The sequence below is a fragment of the Podarcis tiliguerta genome, assembly GCF_965153285.1.
Source record: "Podarcis tiliguerta genome assembly, chromosome: 2".
Taxonomy (NCBI): domain Eukaryota; kingdom Metazoa; phylum Chordata; class Lepidosauria; order Squamata; family Lacertidae; genus Podarcis; species Podarcis tiliguerta.
Genome location: NC_139535.1, coordinates 21368796 through 21386171, shown reverse-complemented (window position 1 = coordinate 21386171; position 17376 = coordinate 21368796). Strand labels below are relative to the sequence as shown.

The 17376-nt window shown below is 45.6% G+C and overlaps 2 long non-coding RNA genes across 2 annotated transcripts in view; both read right to left on the bottom strand.

Moving 5' to 3' along the window:
- Positions 1-428: 428 nt before the first annotated feature.
- The window catches only part of LOC310671142, a 33896-nt gene continuing 16948 nt past the window's right edge, over positions 429-17376 (bottom strand). Inside the window, exons 2-3 of the long non-coding RNA XR_014507824.1 lie at positions 1980-2163; positions 429-637 (exon numbers count right to left, since the gene is read on the bottom strand). This is a non-coding gene — a long non-coding RNA (uncharacterized lncRNA). The remainder of the gene's footprint in view (positions 638-1979; positions 2164-17376) is intronic.
- Positions 7014-9123, bottom strand: LOC310671202. Its single transcript, XR_014507890.1, has 3 exons — positions 8611-9123; positions 8088-8207; positions 7014-7446 (listed from the first exon to the last, which is right to left on the bottom strand). It is a non-coding gene; the product is annotated as an uncharacterized lncRNA (long non-coding RNA).

Below are 17376 nucleotides of genomic sequence, written 5' to 3'. Positions count from 1 at the left end.
ATCACCTTACAGCTTTTTTGACACATTGCATAAACCTTGAAAGGATGAATACACAGCCCTTTTATTCCAGAGTAATTAACAACCCCGTGCTAATGCTATGAGAATTAAAACTGCACATATGAAACAGGGGGGTGAAGTCCACACTCTGACTATACTTAAACCAGAGAGAGCACAAAGAGCAGAATTCAATTGTCCAGAGGTCAGGCATGCATACAATTGCCTGACATCGCAGCACACTGGCAGAGATGTGACATTGCACACCCAAATCTCTTGCTTGCCCAACAGTGTCTTGGGAAAGACGTGAAGGTGCTTTGTGTAATTCTGTCTCCGCAGCTAAGCTGGTCAAGCCCAGTATGTGCAACATATACAGTTCATATGTACGGTATATAACCTATGAAATTTAATTCCAGTATTAATGCATTTTGTCTTTTCTTATTGTTTCTTCTTGTAAGATCTTGTATAACACAATCCTTAGGTAAAAATAGAAAAATCCTTAAGGTAATGAGAACAACACAGCTGATGTAGACTGCTGGCACAAGCTGGCTGGTGCAGTTGCGAACTGCTAACTTGGGCAGAACAAGGTTTCTGGATATCTCCCTTGTTTCACCCCGAAGGGCTTCCTCAGCTGATATTAGAGCTATACAATATAAATAAATGCATGGCAATACAAAACTTGGAATCCAAGGTACAACAATAGTGAATCAGATATCTGCTGTATCATTACTGAAAAATATTATTAAAAAATGCTTTTGAATTATGGTGCTGGAAGAGACTCTTGAAAGTCCCATGGACTGCAAGAAGATCAAACCTATCCATTCTGAAGGAAATCAGCCCTGAGTGCTCACTGGAAGGACAGATCCTGAAGCTGAGGCTCCAATACTTTGGCCACCCCATGAAAAGAGAAGACTCCCTGGGAAAGACCCTGATGTTGGGAAAGATGGAGGGCACAAGGAGAAGGGGATGACAGAGGATGAGATGGTTGGATAGTGTTCTCGAAGCTACCAGCATGAGTGTGACCAAACTGCGGGAGGCTGTGGAAGACAGGAGTGCCTGGTGTGCTCTGGTCCAGGGGGTCACGAAGAGTCGGACACGACTAAGTGGCAACAAATTTTCATTGGAGAAAGGTTGGAGGAAGCTGTACATATTGTCAGTATGTATAACAGGTACATAAGTAATTGTACATGAATGATACTCAGTAGTAATGCCAAATACATTGCAAAATACTATAAATAGGCAACACCATCTGATGGAACACCACCTAGGAACACTACCTATGCTACTTCTTTGATGAAGGACAGCTTCCAGACATAACAAATAATGGGAGAAGGCGGTAAAACTGAATTTGAGAGTAGGTAGGCTTGTGTGTAGCAGCAGAGGTGGGGGAAAAGTAAAAGAAAAATTCTAGTTGGTGGCAAATCGGTAAAAGTGAGGAGAAGCTTGGAAGTTTATGCGGAGCATGGTGTTTATCATTTGATTTCTGAAGAAGAGAAATACAGGAAGGAGAGATGTCATCAAAGGTAAGACACAACCGGAACATAGCCAAACATTTTGGTAGTTGATAGAAAGAGGAAAGTTTGAGTTTTAGGGATGCAGGCAAGGCAGGAGCTGGCAAATCATTTTGATGCTGGGGAGGGATACCGATACTGTGCCTCTGAGACACAGGAGATGATGAAAGGTTATCTTGAAACAGTGACAGAAAAAGGACGGGAAGTAGCATAGAGGCAGAAATTTATTCATTGCCAAATTCTGAGGGCCTGCGGTTAGTTCGACTATTTCCAATGGTCTTAGTTTCACAAACCGGGTCTCCTACGCTAGCTCAGCTCCTTTTGGCTACAGGATTTGGACAGGCCATGCCTGTCACAGTGCGCCCGCAGAGCCCTGCATGCTGCCAATTTTCAAAACAAGGGAAGTGCAGGCACTGCTGCTGCACAGGAGATCTCATTTGACAAAGCATCAAACTTTCTGACAGTGTCACTTACAGGATGTCACACCAGCTGTGTGTCTGGTTACTGTGCTCCATGGCTCACTTGGCATGTGGCATATGAAAAATGACAAGGGAGATTGTGACGCGGCCTTTGTGCGCAGGAACATCCTGGAACTGGTGGTTTGTGACAATATACTTGAGGCTTTGAGCTGCCTGCTTCCTCCGCTGCGAGGAGGCTCCTTGAAAGAAGAAATGCAAATGTGTCACCTGGTAGCTTTTTTCCCTGAGAAATAACAAGGTTGCAGACAATAGAAAGGGGAGGAGAGGGAAGGGAATTAAGAAAAACCATGTGCGTGGCTTGTTGGAGGAGTGAATTGAGTGTTTTGGAGGTGGGAAATTGGAAGGGGAGAAAGGGCAAAAAGATTAATAAAATACCCCATGCATGGCTACCTTGGAGGGGTGGGATTACACCGAAGGGTGGGCTTTTCGCATCTTGTTGGAAGTTTTAACAAACGGATAGCAACATGGCTCCTCCTAATCTTGCTGTTTGTAAATATGTGACAATTGGCTGCTGTCTTTGCTTTCAAAATGAAGGAAGGTATTGTTTTCTGAATATTCATGAAAATATTTTCCCCGCAAGAAAACAGCTAGCTATAGATGTAGGCTGGAAGGCAAGTGGAGGGAAATGGCCAAGGCAAGCAAAAAGGAAGAATGGGTCATTTCAGATGTAAGCTTTTCTAGGTCTGTCCATTTTTGTTGCTGCTGCTGGAGCAACCGCCTTACTTTGAAACGAGATGATCAAGTTGTACCTTCACCTTTTGAGGCTTTTTAATGAAAATCAAGGCATCCCAAAAATAACAAACATTTGGAATACAATTACATACACGTCGCCTGGGACAAGGGAAGAGCAGGTATACACCCTGGTTGTGAGAATGATAGGTGTGTACATCTGCTTCCAGAAGCCTGATACAGCATAAGGATATCAACATGGTGCCCTTTCCTAATCAAAAGAGCCTTGCCAGTTTAGGCCAGGGGTCCTGTTAAGCACCCTGGGAGGTCTTGTACCAGGACTCACAGCAGTCAAGTCCAGCACCTTATTTCTTGTGCCACAGTGCAGTGTTTTTTGCCGCAAGCCTATTTCAAAGACGTGAAATAGGCCATACTACATGACTGGGCACTGTCAGCTGGCCCCGTCGCAAATGAACAATTGGTCTCCACCAGAGCTTATAAAATCCCATTCTCAGAGTCTTCCCTTCAGACTGAGAAGTTTTCTCACAGCAAGAGTACCCAGCCAGTCTTAAGTTTTTCCTTCCTTCCACCACATGACAGCTTATGGAACTCTCCTGCCAACCTTACATCAACCTTACATGATTTTGGCACTTCTGATCTCCAATAGCTTGCCCTGGACTCTACTACTGATACCAACCCCACAGTAACACAGGCTTAAGGAGACAACGGCACAAGCAAACGCCCCAATTTTGAAATACAAATCCTTTGGCTCAAGTCAAAAGCAGTAATTGGCAGGTTGACTCTTACACCAACGTGATACCCATCCAAACCAGGCTTCCTCCTAGCAGTTGCTTTTAAGTCTTAAAAGGGAGAGTTGATCTCTCTGTTACATGAGTTTTAGCCCCCAGGAACTCAGAATGGTTAGGAACATGAGCTACATGTTTGTGGTTCCAATATCAGCCACAATTTCACTTAGAAGACTTAGGCAAGCAATAATCTCTTGGCTTCAGCTTCCTGTCTGCAAAAATAAAATAGTGGTCTACCCTATAAGGTAAAGGGACCCCTGACCATTAGGTCCAGTTGTGGCCGACTCTGGGGTTGCGGCGCTCATCTCGCTTTATTGGCATACAGCTTCCAGCTCATGTGGCCAGCATGACTAAGCCGCTTCTGGCGAACCAGAGCAGCACACGGAAATGCCGTTTACTTTCCCTACTTGCATTTTGATGTGCTTTCGAACTGCTAGGTTGGCAGGAGCAGGGACCGAGCAACGGGAGCTCACCCCGTCATGGAGATTCGAACCACGACCTTCTGATTGGCAAGTCCTAGGCTCTGTGGTTTAACCCACAGCGCCACCCGTGTCTCTGTGTAGTGTGTTAAAGGTTACCAGCATAGTGTGTGTAAGAGCACTTAAGGTAGGGCTTAGCAAAAGGAGCTGTTTGGATCAAATGGAACCCCCTTAGGAGTAGGGTATACCCCACAGTTGTCAACCCAGCAGCAACACAGGAGTACTGTAAAGCCTGAGGTCTCCGTTCCTGACCGCATTCTTAAAAGTGATCCTCTGGGAAATCTAGCTATTAACCAGGGACTCAGGGTATAGTGCTATATAAATATTAAGTACTATTAGTACCCTATTCAGCCTAATGAAATTATCAAAAGGAGCTGGCTAGGTTTTCAGGAAGCGAGCCCATAATCACGCTGGCGTTTTGAAACGCAATCCATTTTCATAAGGCCTCATTAATGTGCCGCGGATGTGCTCTGGAGCAGCAGGAATTAGAACAAGCTTGGGAGAGCGCTGCCTGGAGTCAGCATATCTTGACAGAAGGTCATCAATCACGGCCTTTGGTTCCATTCTGCATATTCCTTGTATGTGTCAGGAGTGATAGACTCTGCACATTTCAAGCTGCACAAGTTGGCAAATCTCCCTTAAACTAACAGGCTTCGAGAGACAGCTTCATTCCTTTCTCCCACCACCTCATACCTTTTGTAAGAAGGTTCTCACAAATGCTCGCCTCACAAATGGTTGCCATTTGCCTAATTGAAACAGTTTCTGAATTCAACCAGGATGGGCCACTTCCGATCTTCTGGCACGACACTTACAAGCAATTTCTCTGCAGTGCAGCCATTTTGCTAAAGTTCCATCAGGCCAGGGGGGTCTGAAACGTTACCATCTGTCAGCCTCCTCCAGCACTGCAGAAGTAGGGGTGCGATCTCATACAGCTGTGAGGTCAGGTGCCCCCCTCCCAAGTTTTCCTTCCATGAAAGATTGTTTTGCTGGGTGTCGATGGCCGTATTATTCATGAGGGACTAAGGCAGGAGTAAGCAACCTAAGTCCCGGGGGCCAGATGCGGCCCAATCGCCTTCTCAATCCGGCCCGCGGACGGTCCGGGAATCCATGTTTTTACATTAGTGTGTGTGCTTTTATTTAAAATGCATCTCTGGGTTATTTGTGGGGCATAGGAATTCTTTCTTCTTTTTTTCAAAGTATAGTCTGGCCCACCACATGGCCTGAGGGACGGTGGACCGGCCCACGGCTGAAAAAGGTTGCTGACCTCTGCACTGAGGGTTACAAGCAGGGGGGACGTGTCCCATTTCGCAACGTGGATCAAAATGGGAATGCGCTGCTCCCCACAATTCTGCTGCCCTGCTGCTGCCACCCTCATGCCACCCTTCTCATACCTGCATCGTGCAGAGGTACTGCCAACAAAGCTGCGGCACTGGTTTTCCGGTGAGATCTTGGGCCAAGTCTCACGAGATTTCTCATGTTCCGTGAGAGATATCATGAGATTTCAGTGATATCTCACCAGGAACCACTGCTGGCAGAGATGGCTGGATAGATTCAAGGTGGGCAATCGCTTCTTGGGCTTCCACCACTCAAAAGCATCAATGGGCCTGGCCTGGTGACAGGATAGTCCCTGTCACGGGCAAGTGACTCCTCTGGAAGTTACCCCATAGATATACATGCATACCATTTCTAGAACCAATTATAAGTAGCTTCTTGTTGTCGTTTAGGCGTGTCCGACTCTTCATGAGCCCATGGACCAGAGCACGCCAGGCCCTCCTGTCTTCCTCTGCCTCCCGCAGTTTGGTCAAACTCATGCTAGTAGCTTCTAGAACACTGTCCAACTACCTCGTCCTCTGTCGTCCCCTTCTCCTTGTACCCTCCATCTTTCCCAACATCAGGGTATTTTCCAGGGAGTCTTCTCTTCTCATGAGGTGGCCAAAGTATTAGAGTCTCAGCTTCACAATCTGTCCTTCCAGTGAGCACTCAGGGCTGATTTCCTTCAGAATGGAGAGGTTTGATCTTCTTGCAGTCCATGGGACTCTCAAGAGTCTCCTCCAGCACCATAATTCAAAAGCATCCATTCTTCGGCGAACAGCCTTCTTTATGGTCCAGCTTTATGCCATATGGGTACAGCGCAGCTCCTTGTCACTCACAATTAGAAATTTGCTGATGTTGGTCAATACATTTCCACCCCCGCCCCCCTGCATCTAAGAAAGGATTTTTATTTTGAGGGCAGAGTTCTGAGCAATGCCAGAGGGTTTCTTTAAAAGCTGTGGCATCAGTATGAAGGTATATGGATAGAGTTATTTGATTAGAGGCACAAGCTCAAACTTGCCTTCAAAATGAGGGGTGGAGCAGGGAATGAACACATCTCTGATACATTTCCGCAGAGGACTAGAAACTTGCATTTAAAAAAATCTAGGGAGTCTCAGGAGTCTGTGCCTTCTAACATATTTTCCACATGTGGAATTATGACAGAAAATCAAAAGCTCAGCTGTTTGCCCAATTACTTTTTAGAACTTGGGGGAATCCCCTGTTGCCCTCCTGTTGCCCATATTTGCACAGATGACCTCGAAAGATTTGTAGACGTGACTAGTTTTCATTGGCACATGCATGGTCTGCCAAAGCAAGGCCAGAGATTTTGCCATCTCAGGTCTTTTGGGGAGCTAGTTGTTTATGGGATTATTCACAGAAGATGCTTTAAAGTGGAAGTCATTCCTCAATGAAAATGCAGAAGAGGTTGTGTGAGTTGCCGGTTCACATTCTGACAAATACTGCTTGAACAACTTGGCACACACTGCAGTATTATCTAAGTTAGAGAGAGTAGTTTGCTGGATGGGGCCCTTAAGGAAATGCAGTAGCCCTAGCTGATGGAACAATACTAAGTGCAAACTGATGTCTAATATGACAATCGCCACATGGAGCTCAACTTTTACTGGATCCAAGAACCTGAATTGACCTAACGGGGTGCCTTTTTTATCTACAGAACCAGTTGTCATCATTCTTGCAATAAAGCACCAGTCACCTCTGTCATAGCATACACTTCCTGTTCTCCACCCAAACTAGTTTGTGGTGTGTTGGCCTAATCTGTGTTGGTTCCTTTTCTATCTCTCTGCTCAACAATATCGTGTGGAGTTAAGAAAATTCTGTGACACTCTGTTATAACACATTAAAATTCCTCAGCACCTCATGCTGGAGTGGCATGTAGCACATACAGTACCGAGGTTTTCACCCATGGTGATGGAAATGTGCAAACCAGGCTGCCATAGTCCATTGACTAGAGATGAGAAAATCATACCATTCTTTATTTCTCAACAATTAGTGGGACTCTTTAAATGCATTCTTTTCTTCCTGTGTGTGAAAGTGAATGCTTCTTCAGTGAAGTGTCCAGCAAAGAACATTTGGTGGTTTGTTTGATTTTCTTCTCCAAAGGACACTGAACCATTTCCAAAGCCTGCTTACAACTGGGAAATAGCCAATTCCCGAAAATCAAAGCGTTCAAACTCAAGGGCTGGAACGGAAGACAAAACCTGGTTACTTAAAAACACCATGGAAGCCAACTCCAATGCAGCGTCTTGTCGTAATAATAGCAAATCCAGCACAAATTTGCTACCGTTCAAAAATCTATAACAAAAAGTGGATATTTGAGCAATTCCAAATCACAGATGATAAAACAAGACGTAGACAAAGCAGCAGAATTTCAGAGCTTTCATGAGCGGATAGGACTGTCATAACTAAAATGAACAAAGCAAATCCATAAATTGATGGACCCTGCAAAGTTAACCTAAGGAAGTCCATGGAAGAAAAGTTTTGACCACCCTTTTGCCCCGCAGCCATCTGTAGACCCCGAGAAGCCTTTCCAGAAGCTCAAAAAGTTTTAACCATAACTTCATTCCCACCCACTCCCAGCCATATGCGGACTCTGGGTAATGGGTGTGTGTGTGTTCAGATTCACCTCTTTAAGAATGTGGATGTGGTGCAAGGGGCTTTGGGGAGAAAGGACATAACCTGAATTTGGGCAGAGGAACAGAGGGGTTGTTTTTAGAAACTTAAGAAATATTCCTGGTGGGGAATCTAATCATACATACATCATACTACCAAAGGAAAGATGTAAGAAAATGGCATGCCATGGCCACTTCTAATCATACTCACAGTTGATAACATGGACTAGTGGTGTTTTATGCCAACTCACAATTCCAACTCACATTTATTAAAGTGGGCTTCCTGGAGGCATCTAGCTATGCACTGTGAAAAACAAACAAAATGCTGAGGCTATTAGTGAAAAAGTGAATAGAGAAAGATTCAATATCTTGATAGATTTAAGGAAATGTAATTATTTATTAGACTTTAAGAGTGTCAGAAAATTAAAATATGATAGAGGGAAAGAATTTGCAGACAGAATATTTGATTTGGAATACAGAGAAGGAAGGTCTGGGGAAGTCGGAGAAGTAAGTTATTGTAAAGAATACAAAGAGACAAAAATTGTTTTTAACATGTTTATTTTCTTTGTTGTATATTGTTGTAAGGTGTGTTTGTGTGTTGTAGTGTTTATTTTTCTGTTTTTTTTATTTTTTGTGGTGAGGTTGTTTGTTTATTGTTGATGCATGTTTTTTGTAAAACTTAATAAAATATTATTTTTAAAAAAAAGAAAAGAAAAACAAACAAAATGCTGGACTATATAGGCTAGAAGAACAGAAGAAGAGCTCTGGTGGATCATCAGACCAAAGGTCCATGTAGTCCAATCATCTGGCCAACCAAATACTCATGGGAAGCCTCCAGGCAGGATCCCAGTGCAGCGGCACTCTCCCAGTTCATGTTCCCCAGAAACTGGTATTCAAAGGCAAACTGTCTCTGACAGCGGACGTGATAGACAGCTATTATTGATTTGTAGCTATCAATAGCTCAATCCACTATGAATCTGACTAGTCCCATTTAACATTATCCAAGTTGGTGGACGTCACCACATTGTCTGTAGTTTAACTATGCACTGTACGATGGTATTTAATTGTGTCTGTCCTGGGTCTTCCAAAACTGAGCTTCATCTCATGGCCCCAAATTTCTACTATTATGAGAGGAATAAAACCTCTCCGTATCACTGAGAGCCAGTGTGGTGTAGTGGACAATAGCGGTAGACTTGTAATCTGGTGAACCGGGTTCACTTCCCCGCTTCTCCACATGCAGCTGCTGGGTGACCTTGGGCCAGTCACACTTCTCTGAAGTCCCTCAGCCTCACTCACCTCACAGAGTGTTTGTTGTGGGGAATGAAGGGAAAGGAGATTGTTAGCCGCTTTGAGACTCCGTAAAGGTAAAGGGACCCCTGACCATTAGGTCCAGTCATGACTGACTCTGGGGTTGTGGCGCTCATCTCGCTTTATTGGCCGAGGGAGCCAGCATACAGCTTCTAGGTCATGTGGCCAGCATGACTAAGCCGCTTCTGATGAACCAGAGCAGCACACCCGCCGGAAGGTATCTATGTATCTATTTGCACTTTGATGTGCTTTTGAACTGCTAGGCTGGCAGGAGCAGGGACCAAGCAACGGGGATTCGGATCGGCAAGTCCGAGGCTCTGTGGTTTAACCCACAGCGAGCAGGATATCAAATCCAAACTCTTCTACTTTCCTCACACTATGCATAATTGTATACATCACTCTAATCTCCCCCATTTACTCCTTTACTAAACTAAAACTCTCCAAATGTGGCAACCTTTTCTCAGGGGAGATTTGGCCAAACCCCTTGATCGTCTGGGTTCCCCCCATCTTCACAATATCCTTTTTGAGATGCAGCAACCATGGATCTGTATAACAACATTATGGTCGTTCTGTTTTCATTCTTAGCATTCACCATTTTTGTCAAAGCTGCCGCACACTGTGCTGACTGCCTCACCCAGAGACCTCCAGGTTCAGCCAATGGGGCTCTCTTTATGGACTTTCCGTTTTCCCCTTTCATTATGCTTTGTCTTTCTGCTCACACCAGTTACAGATGCCAGTGTGGTGTAGTGGTTGAGAGCGGTAGTCTTGTAATCTGGGGAACCGGGTTCGCGTCTCCGCTCCTCCACATGCAGCTGCTGGGTGATCTTGGGCCAGTCACACTTCTCTGAAGTCTCTCAGCCCCACTCACCTCACAGAGTGTTTGTTGTGGGGGAGGAAGGGAAAGGAGAATGTTAGCCGCTTTCAGACTCCTTAAAGGGAGTGAAAGGCGGGATATCAAATCCAAACTCTTCTTCTTCTTCTACCTAAAACAGCAGAATTCAAGACCGCCAACTCATTCGATTGATTTAAGGTGGCAAGATTCTTAAGACCTAACACACCGAGTTCTTTGTTATCATTCCCTATTGTTTTCTGAGCCTTTTATACATATACTTCCATGATGTTTACAAGCTTTTCTTGACCTGCGATTTTCACAGTTCAAGCAAAACGCCTGGGGAAGGAGAAATCTTTTCCTCTTCTGATTTGTTTTATAACAGGCTTTAAAGCAAAACAATCCAAACAGGACATTGTACTTTAAAAAGATAAAGGTCTCTCCCCCCCCCCCCAATTGCTAATTTCCACTCCCCCCTGGTATTTCACAGAAACAGCATCTTCCAACAGCCAACTTTTCGTTAGTGCTAAAAAAAGCTATTTCAAATCGGGACCCCTCACAAAGTGGGAGCTTTTGCAACCAGACTCCCCAGCTAGTGAAAGTGCTAAAATGCCTGTGGTTTCTCGTCGCCAGTTTAACCTGCTTGTTAGCGGCGTGAATTGCAGGAGCTGAGATGTTTCTGGCACCCTCCTCCTAGCTTTCTAGCAGGTCTAAACATATCAAGCATAGCAAAGAAACCAGAAAGTGGCATGAACTCTTCTGAGCTCCCAGAGTTTTCGCAGGCTCAAGATTCTGCAAAACAGAGCAGAATACGTAAGTATCATAGAATTGCAGAATTGGAAGGGACCACAAGGCTCATCTAGTCCAATCCCCTGAAATGCAGGAATATTTTGCCTGAGGTGGGGATTGAACCCACAACCCTGAGATTATGAATCTCATGCTCTACCATGGTGGGTGGGGGCCAGAGGCAAAAGCTGGCAGAGCAACAAATGCAATTTTCGCCCTTTGTACCGTAGTCTAGTTTCTACACACAGGCTCACACACCCTTCTTTACCCAGGGGAGCAGCAGGCATTATCAGAGTTCAAAGACACATTGCAGCCAGGAAAAAGCAATCTTACCTAGGCAAGCACAACACTTTTGGAACATCGCCCTGTTTGGACATGTGGGGCAGAGGTAACAAGGCTGAGGCTGGCTCATAGCTTCTGTAGAGACCAGCAGACACGAGAGCAAACTACTGAGAACATGGGGCTTCAGATAGCATCACTCCTGGTATGCTCTTAAACCTCACTACCAGAAGAGAGATATACAAATTGCACAGAATCCATTGCAATCCTCTCCTCTCTGGTTTGTTGGGGTTGAAGGGTCCATGTCTGGACTCTACAGATCAGAAGTGCACACCCAGCCTTGCAATATCGATTTGCCCAGAATGCGGAAAGATACCACAACACTACAATAGTTCTATGAATTTCTAACACGAGGCCTCGTTCAAATTAAACATCCCCAACCCTTGCAAGACATTCACTTCATAGTGACCTTCCCGTTTTGAAAGCAACTTGGAAATTAGGCTTTAGTTAGATATGCAACTGCAGTGGTACCTCGGGTTACATACGCTTCAGGTTAAAGACTCCGCTAACCCAGAAATAGTACCTCGGGTTAAGAACTTTGCTTCAGGATGATGGGAGGCCCCATTAGCTAAAGTGGTACGTCAGGTTAAGAACAGGACCTCCGGAACAAATTAAGTACTTAACCCAAGGTACCACTGTATTACTTTTTCGCACACAAAACAAGGACAGTCACATTTTGCTTGAATGACAGAGAGAAAGACAAGAGCGTGGAAGAATGGGGCTCCTTCTGATCTTGCATATGTAGTTTGTTTTTAATAGCCCTGCATATTTATTAGGCCATCTGCTTCCATGGCACTAGAATTATTATTATTTTTACAAAAGAACCTTAGTACAGACAACTTATTCATGGCTGCAGTTTTACCACTCAGTTTGCAAAGCAAAAACAATATATGAACCCAACGCACTTGGTTGTGTTTATTCTGGCACTGAGTAATCAAGCATTGTGAGGTTTTTGTTTTGTTTTTTTTCCAGGGAGTTGAAAGTGATCTGACGGAGCTGCTGCAGCCCGTTGTGCTGTTCTTTTATTGGGGTGGGGAGAATTGTGTTTTCCTAGCAACAACACATTATGTTTGGTTGTAGCTCAGTGGTAGAGCATGAGCTTTGTACGCAGGAGGACCCAGGTTGAGTCCCCAGCACTTCCATATCGGACTGAGAGTGTCCCGTCCCCCCCATCCGCCAATCTAGAACCCTGGAGAGCCACAACCAGCCATTGTAGTTGTTGTTGTTTAGTCGTTTAGTCGTGTTCAACTCTCCATGACCCCATGGACCAGAGCACGCCAGGCACTCCTGTCTTCCACTGCCTCCCGCAGTTTGGTCAAACTCATGCTGGTAGCTTCGCGAACACTGTCCAACCATCTCGTCCTCTGTCACCTCCTTCTCCTTATGCCCTCTATCTTTCCCAACATCAGGGTCTTTTCCAGGGAGTCTTCTCTTCTCATGAGGTGACCAAAGTATTGGAGCCTCAGCTTCAGGATCTGTCCTTCCAGTGAGCACTCAGGGCTGATTTCCTTCAGAATGGAGAGGTTTGATCTTCTTGCAGTCCATGGGACTCTCAAGAGTCTCCTCCAGCACCATAATTCAAAAGCATCAATTCTTCGGCGATCAGTCTTCTTTATGGTCCAGCTTTCACTTCCAGACATCACTAGTGGGAAAACCATAGCTTTAACTATACGGACCTTTGTTGGCAAGGTGATGTCTCTGCTTTTTAAGATGCTACCAGCCATCGTAGACAATACTGTAATTGAACGAACCAATGATATGATTCAGAATAAAACAGCTTCTTATGTTCCTTAAGGTTTAGGAACACAGGAAGCTGCCTTATATAGAGTCAGACCATTGGTCCATCTAGCTCACTTGCACTGACTGGCAGGAGGTCTCCAGGGTTTCAGACGGGGAGTTTCTCCGAGTCTTCTCTGGAGATATTTGGGGTTGAACCTGGGATATTTTGTATAAAAAGCATACGCTCCCACTGAGCCATGGCCCTTTCCTTGGGGAGGCCCTGCTCACCTCTCAAAAGTGGTCTGCAGATGGTAGGTCAGATCTGGACCCGTCCTGGATGTGGTCTGTGGTCACATCAGGCAGCCATCTTGCTTAGAAAGCTTAGAAAATATTCACGGCCCGAATGAGAGAACACCTGAGATCACCAAGTAGGCCATTTTGATTTCCATGATTCAAGGACAGCACGAAATAGGGCTGCAGAAACCGGTTTGAAATCCATATTGTGATATCGGCTTCATAATTTTTGACCTGACAATATATTGTGAATCATGGGATGTGTGTGCTATGCAAAAATCACAATGTGAGGGAAACTGTGAAGTCAGCCAGTGCTTCTCTTGATTCCTGCAGCCCCTGTTAACTCTGCTGGCTCATCTCCCATTTGCCTCATGCAGTGAATCACAAGAGCAGGTGCCGGCAAAACTCACGATGCAGGTTAAAAAGTGAAGCCAGCCAGTGCCTCTACATAAAGGTAAAGGGACCCCTGACCATTAGGTCCAGTTGTGGCTGACTCTGGGGTTGCAGCGCTCATCTTGCTTTATTGGCCGAGGGAGCCGGCGTACAGCTTCCGGGTCATGGGGCCAGCATGACTATGCCGCTTCTGGCGAACCAGAGCAGCGCACGAAAATGCCGTTTACCTTCCCGCCAGAGTGGTACCTATTTATCTACTTGCACTTTGATGTGCTTTCGAACTTCTAGGTTGGCAGGAGCAGGGACCGAGCAACGGGAGCTCACCCCGTCGTGAGGATTCGAACTGCCGACCTTCTGATAGCTCCATCCTTATTTCAGACGTTGTGATATATTGGTACATCGTGATGTCTAGCTGGTGATATACCACAGTGTTGAAAACCATATACAGTTGTACCTTGGATCCTGAACACCTTGCGAGTCAAACGTTTTGGCTCCCAAACGCAGCAAACCTGGGAGTGTTCTAGTTTGTGAACGTTCTTTGGAACCCGAGCGTCTGATGCAGCTTCCATAGCTCCCAATTGGCTGCAGGAGCTTCCTGCAGCCAATCGGAAGCAGTGCCTTGGTTTCCAAATGTTTTGGAAGTCCAACGGACTTCTGGAATGGATTCCGTTCGACTTCCAAGGTACGACTGTATTGCCCAGTGCTAATGCATAAACACTATATACTGCTGGGTGCCCATTTTCCTCCTCAGAGAATTCTGGGCACTATAGTTTGTGAAGGGTTACCGGGAATTGTAACTCTGTGAGGAGCAAACTACAGTTCCCAGAATTCTCTGAGGAGAGAATGTTCTTTGAATGTGCTCTAAAGGTGTGTGTGCGGCCTACGTCAACCTGATAGGTTTGAGAACCTCTGTTTTTAACACCAGCTGGTGGAATGGCGCAGAGCTGTGAAAAGCGCTTCAGTTAGACTTGCCTCTCCCCCCTCCCGCCTTGCCCACCCGTAAACCAGAAATAACAGACGTATGAAATGTTTATTAGAAAGAGTTTGCAGCAGATGGCTCAGTGCCCACACAAGATGCAGAGGGACAAAATATTTATATAGAACCATTATGGTCAATAAAGCGTGAATTCGGAAGGATTTACATGATAGCCTGTGAAAGTGTTTTAAAGTGCTCTTCCCATCCAGGAGAGCTTCCAATAGCACGCCCTTGAATGGAGCTCTTAAAAGGCTGTTATGGACCGTTGCGCGAGGAGAGATGAAGCACCTGAAATATTCAGAGCTACTAAAGGCACTTAGCCTTTCCCACACATTTACTTTGGTTTACACAGTGCATAAAAAAACAATTGTCAGAATGTCTGGAGAAAACGCAAATCAGGATGAGCAAAGGTTTGCCCACCTCCGTGTGCCTGCGCCCATGTTTAATGGTTTGGAATACTAATGTGAGTCGCTCAAGGAGGAGACAGAGAGGAGCAGCAACAGGAAATAAGTGCTCCTGAAAACTGCAGCCCCTGGTGCTTTTTTATATCACAGAATTGGGAATCGGAGAGAAATTTGGTGCAGTTCGTATTTTCCTCATACACGCTTTCCAAATCAATACATTAGCTGGAACGTAGCTAGCCGCCCTTCAAAATTTGTACTTTTCTGAATTTTGCAACGCACCTCTCCAGCCAATAAATGTGGACTGATGTGAAACGTGTATAAGAATGCATTTATTAGTGCAAATAACATACAGAACTGCAGAGCGTGCCATCTTGGTTGTCCCATTGCGCAGGAGAGGGCATTCTCTGTGGTGGCCCCCTAAACTGGGGAACTCCCTCCCCACAGAGGTGTTTCCAGCGCCTTCATTATATAGCTTCCAGAGAACATCGGAAGCACACCTGGATTTTGGAACTTGAAGTGTATACTTAATCAATAATAATAATAATTTTATTATGTATAGGCCACCCATCTGGCTGGGTGGCCCCAGCCAACCTGGGTAGCTCCCAGCACAATATAACACATTGTACCTTTGTATGGATTTTAACTGTAAGGTACTTTTGGAGCCAGCAACAGCTGAAAAGCTGGCTGCTGATATAATTATAATATTAATAATAATTGTTATTATTTATACCCCGCCCATCTGGCTGGGCTTCCCCAGCCACTCTGGACGGCTTCCAACAAAATATTAAAATACAGTAATGCATTAAACATTAAAAGCTTCCCTAAACAGGGCTGCCTTCAGATGTCTTCTAAAAGTTTGGTAGTTATTTTTCTCCTTGACATCTGGTGGGAGGGTGCTTCACAGGGCAGGTGCTACTACCGAGAAGGCCCTCTGCCTGGTTCCCTGTAACTTGGCTTCTCGCAGAGAGGGAACCACCAGAAGGCCCTCGGCGCTGGACCTCAGTGTCCAGGCAGAACGATGGGGGTGGAGATGCTTCTTCGGGTATACAGGACCGAGGCCATTTAAGGCTTTGAAGGTCAGCACCAACACTTTGAATTGTGCTCGGAAGTGTACTGGGAGCCAATTTAGGTGTATGAGTGAAGAAATCATTAAGTGGTGGAGGTACAGAAGGAGAGACGCCCTGTGTGGTTCCCTCCCCCCTTTGTTCTCCCGGCATGTGTTTGAGTATCTCCCATGGAGTGGGCCACACAGTCCATTAGGGCAAATGGCGCACTGCCCCACCAATCACAGTCTGCTCTCACCACCCTCCACCTGCCTGCCTCCTTCCTCACACCCAGTCGAGAGGGTGACCCTGGCTGTCAGCTTCCTTAGTCTCAGTTGTTGCCCTTGTAGAACTCAGCAGGAATAAGGATGGAGGCAAAACTAGAACAAGTTGACTCTGCTTGCCATTAGCTCTGGCTCCCCCTGCTGTTGGCCACCCTGCATTCCACCCTATCAGTCCTGATAAGACACCAGTCGTAGCTGTTTAAAAGAGTGTGAAATGTTTTGCAGGTGCAGTTTCCCAATCGGAGTTACAAAAATTCTTGATTGACCTGGAGTAATGATGTCCCTTCATTCCCCCGCCCCTTACTCGGATCTCTCATTTGGATTCCCTCATCTCTGGTTTCCTCCTCCCCTTCTGAGGCTTTTTCTCCCCTTTGATTAATCCAAATCATCTATGCGGTTTCAAACACTTCATTATTAATGCCACAAGACAGTTATCGATACTGGCAATTTTGTCACGGCCACAAATGAACAAGCAAAGTCCTTCGGTGCAGGAGGTCAGCATCCTGCTACTTAACTCCAGGAGAAGAAATGAGTCAATTAACGGGAACTTGTTCCCTTTTGTAGATGGCACGGATCAGGGGTCACTGGCACCTCCATTAGGAGGCTGGGAGGCTGGTGTCAACAGTGGCCTTTGGGTGACCGCTCTCACCTCCATGAATCCTTTATCGCTTTGGCTACCGAAGTCCTACGCACGTTGCTTTGGAAGCCTGTAAATATTTTATTCTTTCCTTGCTAATAAATATAGCAGACTTTACTTAGAGCATTATAACTTTGCACTTGGAGTTTGCAAGTTTGGAAGTGACCAGGAGGCTGTCGACTTCAAGTCCAGGAGTGAATAAAGTGATGCACGTGTACAGTTCTGAGGTCATTTCATGGCATTTCAGACTGTAGGACTCTTGCTTTGGGGCAGGGGTGGGGAACCTCACACCCAAGAGCTGAATGCAGCTCTCCAGGCCTCTGTAGATGATTACCCCTAGGCCACGCCCCCTCCAGACCACACCCCATCTCTCCAGGCCACGCCCCTCACTGGTCCTGCTTTGAACCCCAAGTGTTTTTGCCTGGCTGGAATGGGTCTTGGAACTCTAATATAGTGGTACCTCGGGTTAAGTACTTAATTCGTTCCGG